Genomic DNA, 10,881 nt, shown 5'->3' with positions numbered 1-10,881 from the left:
TTACACGTACGCATAACATGCAAGTATGTGTTGTACAACATGGCATCACAGCATAACTCAATAACTCACATAGATAAAGCTCAAAGAGCCATCATAGCCTTTATTTCAAACAGGGGTCACAAGACCCATCATACAGAGCATACCAGCAACAAGCGGAAGCATTACATGTATGGGTACAGACATCTACAAATGAAAAACACTGAAGAGCCTGACTATCTATAACATCCGATCTAGCTGAGGTACAAACTACTCGTCGAAGTCCACGAGAACACAATTAAGACCGAAGTCTCCACTGCAAAAACATAAATAAAGCAACATGAGTACAAAGGTACTCAGCAAGACTTACATCAGATCTTATCATACATGCATGTGTATCAACAAGGTAATGTGGGGTTTAGTTGCAGCAAGCCAGCTTTGACTTAGTGGCTATCCTGTTCTACGACTACCAGAAACTCTTGAGGTGATATGGCTCACACGAGTCCACTAATCACCACACAATACACTACTATGGATTCATCCCCGTCTCCCTACAAGAAGGCCATCCATAGCACTCACACTTGTCTTGAGCTTTTTAGAGTATACACTTCAAGTTATCTATGTACCATGTAAGCATCCAAGAAGTCCATAACCGCGGACCCGGCTATTCGAATAGATCATGTTAACCCTGCAGGGGTGTACTTCTTCACACACGCTCTCGCCACTTACCGCCATATACACATCATGTATCTCGGCAACCTTCAAGCGGAAGCCTGGCGAGGGTATCGGCCACGACCTGACTAACCACACAAGACTCTAATCCAGGTTTATCGCCTATTCGGGTTCCATCCGCAAGGAGATCCGGCCGGGGTGTCGCTCACGGCCCCAAACGATGTGAGCAGGGTTCCCAAGCCCACCATCCGGGTGCCACTTGGTACACCGTGCCACCTGTGCCTAGTCTGTCCCAAGCCCACCCTGCCGGGTGCCACTCGGTAGAAAAATACCACTACCTACAAACACCAGAAACTAGTTGCGACTCCTGGACAGAGATCAAGTCGGTTAATAAGTCGAGAGGGCATGGAGCGCCCGGAGCCCAATGTGTGGTAGTATCGAGTCATTGGAAAACATACATAGAACTCGGTGCTTAAAGATGGTTCCAGTGAGACAACCCACCATGTACTCCTACATGGCCTCTCACTGCTACCTTTACCAAATCGTGTTCACACACTTAACTCTCAGCACCAGAACATATCGTAACACTCCAATTCATTCCCAATGAATCAGACCTGACACAACTCTAAGCAATAGCAGGCATAGCATGGTAGGAACACAACATGGTTCAATCAACTCCTACACATGCTAGTGGGTTTCAACTATTTACTGTGGCAATGACAGGTCATGCAGAGGAATGGGTTCAACTACCGCAGCACCAAGTAGCAGATGAATCGTTGTTGTCCTAATGCAATAACTGAGAGCAGGAGCGAGAGAGTAGGGTTTTATCAAAATGAACAAGGGGGTTTGCTTGCCTGGTAGACCAACAAGGGAGGCACTGCTCCTCAGGCAGGTACTCTGGAACGGTCTCCGGAGCAGGACCTATCGAGAAGGAACAGTGCCGGCAATCAATACACAATCATATGCAACAATATGATGCATGAACATGGCATGTAGATGTGATGCTGTTTGAGCTAATGCAACTAGTATTCAATTTGAATGAAGTCCATTTGAACCAAAGGTTCAAATGCAACTCCAAAATAAGCTCTTATAAATGCCATTCATGTGTTTCACCTATACAGCAAGTATACGTTGTTATATCATGCATGAAACTGGTACAGATGGATAGATTGCATTTTTCTAATAATTTTTCATATATAATTTATTTCAATTTGAGCTACGGTTGAATTGATATGAATTTTTGAAGTTTTCAACATTTTCTGGAATTTCCTGATTTATTTTAATTCCAGAAAATATGTTATTGCGCCAGCATGACGTCAGCACGACGTTAGCAGTCAACTGCGGCTGACTGGGGTCAAACCTGACGTGTGGGGTCCACACGTCAGTGTCACAGTTAGTTAACAAGGGGAGTTATTTGCTTAATTAAAAGGATTAAGGGGCCGGGGCCCACTGGTCAGTGTCAGTGGTTAATTAGGTGGTGATTAGCACTAAGCTAATCACCTGGCCGACGGGGCCCACCCGTCAGGCCGGCGAGGTCGTCGGCGGCGACCTTTGGACGCGGCGGCGTCCGTGATCCAGGACACGGGGGTGGCGACTAAGGGCACCGGGACGTAGCCCGGGCTCTCGCGCAGCCAGCGGAGCAGGTAGGGGGAGCTGGGGTGGCCGGAGCTCGCCGGAGCGGAGCTCGCGGCGGCGGCCGGAGTTCGGCTTCGAGCGGGAACGGGCTGCGGGGCACGGGGAGGCCACCCGAGGGGCTCTGCGGCACCCTCGTGGCACCGGGAGCACGATGGGGTTCTCGGTTTGGGCGGAGGCGGGCCGAGACGACGACGGCGACATGGACGGCGGCGAGAGGCTTCGGCCGTGTTGGGGAGGAGGGCTACGGCGTGCGGGCAGCTAAACGGGGAGAGGGGAACGGTGGCGGAGCTCACCGCGGACCTGCAGGGCTGCTCGTTGTGGCCGGGGACGCGTTGGAGACGGCGAATCGGAGTCGGCGGTCGGCGGCGTCTGAAGAGGAAGACGATGGCGACGGCGGCTCCACAGGGCATCCGGCGTCTTGTGGCTTGACGGAGAGGATGAGGGAGTCGTGGCGGAGCTCGTGGACTCTACGGAGGGGCGAGGGAACGGCGGGGAGCGCGTCGGCGGTGAGCTGCGGCGGTGGCAGCGCTTCGGGCGCTCGCGTGGGAGAGAGAGCAGGGGAAGGGGAGGAATGAGAGAGAGGGAGAGAGGACCGGGGCGGCGCGTGGCGACGTTCGGGACGGCCAGGCGAAGAGGTGAGAGGGTAGGCAGGCAGCTGCCGTGGCGCGCATGCGCGCGGCGTGCGGCGACCACGCGCTCTGTCCCTCTGGCGCGAGGAGGGGGACGACTGGCGCTGGCCAGTCGGCTGGGCCAGCCCATTGGGCCGCTGGGCTGAACAGTGCCTGGCTGCACATTTGTTTGGTTTAATAAAAATACTAAACCATTTTATTTTCTTATGCCAATTTTTATAGAAGCTAGTTATATTATTCCAGAGCTCCTTTATAAATGGTCATAATTTTTGGACAATATTTTATACATATAACAATATATATCCAAAGCAAATAATTACTGCATTAATTCCAAATGCCCAAAATAAATACTTATGAGGTCCTAAAAATATTGGTTTGATTTTTATCTCTGTCCAATATTTTCAGAGAGCAACATGAGCATTTTCTTGGACCTTTTTGGAACAATTTTTATTTGGGTCATTTCCAAAAATGATTCTGAGGGTTTCACAAATCCCCATTTCAAATTTAAATGGAATTTAAACATGATGCACACATGACTAGCTAGCCTTGAGCATACCAGAACTAGGGATGTGACAGCCGCACTTGTGAAAGTGTTTGGACTTATCACACCATGCTGCGGGAAGCATAAGCCCCTGGTGTGTTTTTAGCCATACCAAAGTGTGCGGATGCGACATGTCATAAATGAACATATGTATGAAAAAGGAATGCAATTAAAAGAAAAAAGGTGTTGCATTGTTTTATTCAATGAGTGCTGCTATGAATGCAGAACGATACAAATAGTGCGATAAGCAAGGGATGTGACTGTTAAACATATCCCCCTCCAGGGGTAGGCTGCGGATTGGTGTATAAAAATGCTCGTAATGGAGACCACCTGTATATTCGTTGTAGCCTGTATCCTTCCCTGGCTGTTGCATCATGAGTTCGGCAGGTCTGCTGCCGGACAGGGCCTCTGACGAACGGAGTCTTGTGGGTAAAAAATAAAAGGTAAAAAGAAAAAAAAAGAACGACACACTTGAGAGCCCCTGGTGTGGTTGAGCCGCAGTCTGGGCTTATTGTGGTCGTGCCCCTCTCCCCATGCCCATGGTATCTTCAGTGTGTAATGGTGTACGTGAAGGACCTATTTGGACGTTTTGCAGGGGCTGGGGTTGGGGCCGCACTGCTACGCGTGCTCGGAACGTGCCAGGTGGTCTTGTTGTAGGTTACTCCGGGCGCGCTTAGCTATGTCCGGCCGCTTAACGGCCGGACTCGAGAATTGCCTTAAGAGGCTGCATTGTACTTCTGCCGCGAGAGCCGTTGTATGTTCCTCCGTTCGGAGAGAGTGTTTAGTGTTTCCGTTGACCGTGATGACTCCCCTAGGGCCTGGCATCTTGAGCTTGAGGTATGCATAGTGCCGCACCATGTTGAACTTTGCAAACGCGGAACGTCCGAGCAAGGCATGATAGCCGCTGCGGAACGGGACTATGTCAAAGATTAACTCCTCGCTTCGGAAGTTATCCGGGGATCCTAAGACCACTTCCAGTGTAACTGAGCCTATACAATTGGCTTCTACACCTAGTATGACGCCCTTAAAGGTCGTCTTGGTAGGTTTAATGCTTGAGGGGTCTATGCCCATTTTGCGCACTGTATCCTGATAAAGCAGGTTCGGGCTACTGCCGCCGTCCATTAGGACTCTGGGGAGGTGAAATCCATCGACGATTGGGTCTAAGACCAATGCAGCGAATCCGTCGTGGCGGATGCTGGTGGGGTGGTCCCTTCGGTCAAAAGTGATCGGGCAGGAGGACCATGGATTGAAGTTCGGGGCGACTGGCTCCATCGCATATACATCCCTGAGTGCACGCTTCCGCTCCCTTTTGGGTATGTGCGTTGCGTATATCATGTTCACCATCCGCACCTGTGGGGGGAAACCCTTCTGTCCTCTATTGTTCGGCGGTCGGGTCTCTTCCTCGTCATCGCTATGCAGCCCCTTGTCGTTGTTTTCGGCAATTAACTTGCCTTCCTGCTTGAATACCCAATAGTCCCTATTGGTGTGGTTAGCTGGCTTTTCGGGGGTGCCGTGTATCTGGCACAAGCGTCGAGTATTCGGTCCAGATTGGACGGACCCGGAGCAGTTCTTTTGAATGGCTTTTTCCGCTGACCGACTTTGGAGCCTCTGAATCCGGCATTGACTGCCGTATCCTCACTATTGTCTCCGTTGATGCGGCATTTGCTTTTGTTACGACGCGACCTACCATTCCGGTCCTTGAAATCCAAACTGCCAGAATTTTTGCTGAGGTTGTTGCTGCATGCTAGCCAGTTGTCCTCACCCGCGCAAAAGCGGGTCATGAGTGATGTAAGGGCTGCCATGGATTTCGGCTTTTCCTGTCCCAGGTGCCGGGCAAGCCACTCGTCGCGGATGTTATGCTTGAAGGCCGCGAGGGCCTCCGCATCCGGACAGTCGATGATTTCGTTTTTCTTGGTTAAGAACCGTGTCCAGAATTGTCTGGCCGATTCGTCTGGCTGCTGGATTATGTGGCTTAGGTCATCAGCGGCTGGGGGTCGCACATACGTGCCTTGGAAGTTATCGAGGAATGCGGCTTCCAGGTCTTCCCAACTCCCAGTTGACTCTACTGGCAAGCTGTTAAGCCAATGCCGGGCTGGTCCTTTATGCTTGAGGGGGAGATATTTGATGGCGTGAAGATCGTCACCGCGGGCCATGTGGATGTGAAGAAGATAGTCTTCGATCCAAACCGCGGGGTCTGTTGTGCCATTGTAAGATTCGATATTCACGGGTTTAAACCCTTCGGGGATTTGATGATCCATTACTTCATCTGTGAAGCATAGTGGGTGTGCGGCGCCTCTTTACTGGGCGATATCACGACGGAGCTCAAAAGAGCTTTGTCTGTTCTGTTTGGCTCGGCCGGACTTACTGTGTCCGGCGCGACAGTTGTCGTCACGTACCGTGGGGCGCCCACGCGATCCATAGATCGATCTTGATTGTCTTGCCTTATCCTCCAATATATCTCGCAAGTCCGGAGCATTCCCCTGTGGCCTTGTGCTTTTCGAGCGATGCCGGGGTACGGGTCTATTGAAGGGCCTAGAGGCCTCTCTGTCGCGACCACGGGGTGGTCGGTCAGCCGTATTGTCTCCTGGTGATGCGGGTTCATTAGCTTCCTCCTCTAAGCGGGGGAGTAGCTTGCGTTTAGGGTAGCTTTGAGGGGCGTTCGAGCTCATGCTCTTCGGCCGCGAGGACTTCAGTCCATCTGTCGGCTAGCAGATCTTGATCAGCTCTAAGCTGTTGCTGCTTTTTCTTGAGGCTGTTCGCCGTGGCCATAAGCCTGCGTTTAAAACGCTCTTGTTCGACGGGATCCTCAGGCATGACGAATTCATCGTCATCGAGGCTTGCTTCGTCTCCGGAGGGAGGCATATAATCCTCTACCTCTTCTTCTGCCGCTCTCTCATGAGGGCTGGCGTCTCCATCCTCCTGCGCTGGATCTTGCTGGAGTGGGTTGTCTTCGGCACTGTCCGGTGTATTGTTATCTCCGGTGCCGGAATCTTCATTCTTGATGTGGCGGGATTTAGAGCGGCGCCGCTGACGCCGGCGCTTGGGATGTTTCTTGGAGGGGTCATCCTCCTCTGTTCCTTCGCCATTCCCATCCTTTGGGATATCCACCATGTATATGTCATATGATGAGGTGGCTTTCCAGTGCCCGGTAGGCGCTGGTTCTTGTTCGTCTCCGGCATCGTCGTCCATACCATCGATGTCTTCGAAGTCGTAGTCTAGCATGTCGGTTAGATCGTCGACAGCGGCTACCAAGTGGGTGGTGGGTGGGCTTTGAATTTCTTCGTTGTCCGCATCCCAACCGTCCTGGCCGCAGTCCGGCCAGGGCTCTCCTGATAACGAGAGATACTTTAGCGAGCTCAGGATGTCGCCGAAAGGTGAGTGTTGAAAGATGTCCGCTGCTGTGAACTCCATGATCGGCGCCCAATTAGATTCGATCGGAGGGGGCGCGGGAGGTTCGGAGTCCAGCGAGGAGTCCGGCACCTCGGAATCATGAGCCTTATGAAGGACAATGTCAGTGTTCGGCTCTATCGCCGTAGAGGTTGCAGCTCCCGAGGCGGTGTCTAGCCATCCATCCTCGATCTGCGCAGCCGACTCCGAATTAAAGATCGGAGCGGGTTCGGGTGCGGCCTCCAGGGTAATGTCCGGCTGCAGAGCTAAATCATGCTCGTCGCGACAGTGTGGCACGCTCGGCTGTGGCTCGAATACATCGAGGATCAAGTCCCCGCGGACGTCAACCGTGAAGTTCAAACTTCCAGATCTGACTTGACGGCCAGGGGCGTAGCTTTCGATCTGCTCCAGATGGCCAAGCGAATTGGCCCGCAGTGCAAAGCCGCCGAATACGAAGATCTGTCCGGGGAGAAAGGTCTCACCCTGGACTGCATCGTTGATGATGGTCGAAGAAGCCATCGGGCCTATTGGTGACGACACAGAGGAACTCTCAATGAAAGCACCAATGTCGGTGTCAAAACCGGCGGATCTCGGGTAGGGGGTCCCGAACTGTGCGTCTAGGCGGATGGTAAAAGGAGACAAGGGACACGATGTTTTACCCAGGTTCGGGCCCTCTTGATGGAGGTAAAATCCTACGTCCTGCTCGATTAATATTGATGATGTGTGTTACAAGAGTGGATCTACCACGAGATCGAGGAGGCTAAACCCTAGAAGCTAGCCTATGGTATGATTGTTGGTCGTCCTATGGACTAATGCCATCCGGTTTATATAGACACCGGAGAGGGCTAGGGTTACACAGAGTCGGTTGCAATGGTAGGAAATCTACATATCCGTATCTCCAAGCTTGCCTTCCACGCCAAGGGAAGTCCCATCTGGACACGGGATGAAGTCTTCAATCTTGTATCTTCATAGTCTTGGAGTCCGGCCGATGATGATAGTTCGGCTATCCGGACACCCCCTAGTCCGGAACTCCCTCAAGAGGTGTCACGCCCAATAAGTGATACTATCCTAAAGAGACTTGAAGGTCCCACCAAGGATCGAACCGCATATTGAAATGCTTTTGCAAGGTGGATATCATTACGTCAACATTACATAATAGATGGGGATACATACAAGGCATACAAATGCCGCAAGAATACATCAATACATCATACATAAGATCAACATCCGACTACGGATGAAACACACACAGAAACTCAAACGACATCCACCCTGCTAGCCCAGGCTGCCGACCTGGAACCTATCCCCTGATCGAAGAAGAAGCAGAAGAAGAACTCCAAAACAAGTAACATCACTCTCGCGTCAGGATCATCGCATAAAATGTACCTACAATTGTTGTTGTAGTAATCTGTGAGCCACGAGGACTCAGCAATCCCATTACCATGGGTATCAAGACTAGCAAAGCTTAATGGGAAAGGAAGGGGTGAAGTGGTGAGGTTGCAGCAGCGACTAAGCATATATGGTGGCTAACATACGCAAATAAGAGCGAGAAGAGAGCAAACGGAACGGTCGTGAAGCTAGCAATGATCAAGAAGTGATCCTGTACTCCTACTTACGTCAAACATAAGCCAAGAACCGTGTTCACTTCCCGGAGTCCGCCAAAAAGAGACCATCATAGCTACACACACAGTTGATGCGTTTTAATTCGGATCTGGTGTCAAGTTATCTACAACCGTACATTAACAAATTCCCATCTGCCACATAACCGCAGGCACGGCTTTCGAAAGTTTAAACCCTGCAGGGGTGTCCCAACTTAGCCCATGATAAGCTCTCGCGATCAATGAATGATATACCTTCTCCCAGGAAGACCCGATCAGACTCGGAATCCCAGTTTACAAGACATTTTGACAATGGTAAAACAAGACCAGCAAAGTCGCCCGATGCGCCGACAATCCCGACATGAGCTGCACATATCTCGTTTTCAGGGCAACACCGGATGAGACATCCTACGAGTAAAACCAGACCTCGAGTTGCCACGAGGGGGCCCCACAGTCTACTCAGTTCGGACCAACACTTAGACAAGCATTGGCCCGGGGGGGCTAAAATAAAGATGACCCTCGGGTTGGCCGACCCAAGAGAAGGGTATAGGTGGTGGTGAGGGAAATGGTAAAACCAAGGTTGGGCCTTGCTGGAGGAGTTTTATACAAAGCAAACTGTCAAGGGGGTCCTATAAATCACCCAACCGCATAAGGAATGCAAAATACGGGAATATAACACCGGTATGAAGGAAACTAGGGCGGCAAAAGTGGAACCAAGCACCAGGCATAAGGCCGAGTCTTCCACCCTTTACCAAGTATATAGATGCATTAATTAAATAAGAGATATTGTGATATCCCAATATAATCCTGTCCACCATGGAGCAATCTTCAACTTCACCTGGAACTAACAACACTATAAGAGGGGCTGAGCAAAAGCGGTAACATAGCCAAGCCACGGTTTGCTAGGAAGGGTGAAAATGTTAGGGGCTGACGTGGCAAATTGGGAGGCTTGAAGAACAAGTGATAGGCAGCGCAGCAAAGCGATAGAACGAAGCAACTAGCATAGCAATGATAGTAGTGAGATCCAAGGTGACGGTCATGTTGCCTGAAATCCCGCCAGGAAGAAGAACGAGTCCATGAAGAAGATGAAGCCACGAAGACGAACCAAGCGTAGATGAACGAATCCTCACAATCGCAACGAAACGGGAACTATCGAGAAGAAGCACACAACATGGTAAACACACCACACATAAACAAGGCATGATGCTCAACCAAGTATGATGCATGACAAGGCTAGATGAAGCTACTCATGGCAAGAGATGATGCAAACGAGAGCAACACATCAAGGCAAGTTTGAATGAGGCCAGGAACAACATATAACAATTCCGGTAAGTCCTCATATGCAAATTTCGAAATTGTTCCAGATCTGAATAAACCTTATGTTCAAGTTGTTAAACAGCAAGTTAAGATGCACCAACATGATCTACACGAGATTCTAGTCAAGTTACATATAAAGTTCATTAAATTTGGAGCTACGACCTAGAAGATATGAGCAAAGCAAGTTAAACATGGCATTGATGCAAAAAACATACAAACATCAAGCGAACACACCAAAACAAGGATGCAACATGATAATATGAAGCTACAAGCAAATTCAAGCAAGTTTCATATAGAGCACACTCAAAACGGAGCAACGGTGCAACACATACACTCCAAACAAGATATAACAACAATCTGTCCTAAACAGCAACTAGGCATCTTGCAAGCATCAAAACAATATGCTATAACATCTCAACATGAAAACAAAAGACATGGACATGATGTAAAGGTAAAGCATAACAAAACATGAACACTGAGCTATCTCCAGAAATCACTAGAACATGCTCAAAAAGACATGACAAGCTTGCAAATAATAACAGTTTTAGACTTTGCAGAAATAACATCAGGTTGCAATGTTTAGAGCTATCAAACAACATGATACAGGAACTTAACATGGCAAACAAAGTCATGGCATGAACCTACTAATCTCATATAACAAAAGTTACTTACTGACCATGAGCTAAAAGGGTACATAAAATATGATGGCACCCATGTAAACATGGCAAGTTATATGACAGATTCAAACATGGCAGGAACAACAATAAGTAGGCATGTTGGTGAGCTTGAACCACTCACCACAAAGAAGTACATGGCATGGCAAGGAAACCAACAGTACGAATACATGTTTATGAAGCTAAGAATGGCAAGATCAAGTTCATAGGGTGCATGGATCACTCACAAAACACATGGCAAAACTGCACTTAATGTTAACAGGCTGACAGCAACATTATTTAGCAATTTGAGAGCAAGATTACAACAAGCTAGAGCAGGCTATAAATGCAACTAGGGGAAAGAATGGATATATCCTGACATGTATAACAAAACATCCTTAGTGAACATCTCCAGATTATGCATAGAATCACTTGTAGAAGCAGGTTTACATAGCATCATGATATAGCAGATT

Source organism: Triticum dicoccoides, chromosome 7B, assembly GCF_002162155.2.
Source record: "Triticum dicoccoides isolate Atlit2015 ecotype Zavitan chromosome 7B, WEW_v2.0, whole genome shotgun sequence".
In the NCBI taxonomy this organism is placed as follows: domain Eukaryota; kingdom Viridiplantae; phylum Streptophyta; class Magnoliopsida; order Poales; family Poaceae; genus Triticum; species Triticum dicoccoides.
The sequence above is the reverse complement of the archived record's forward strand: the minus strand, read 5'-3'. Positions refer to the sequence as shown.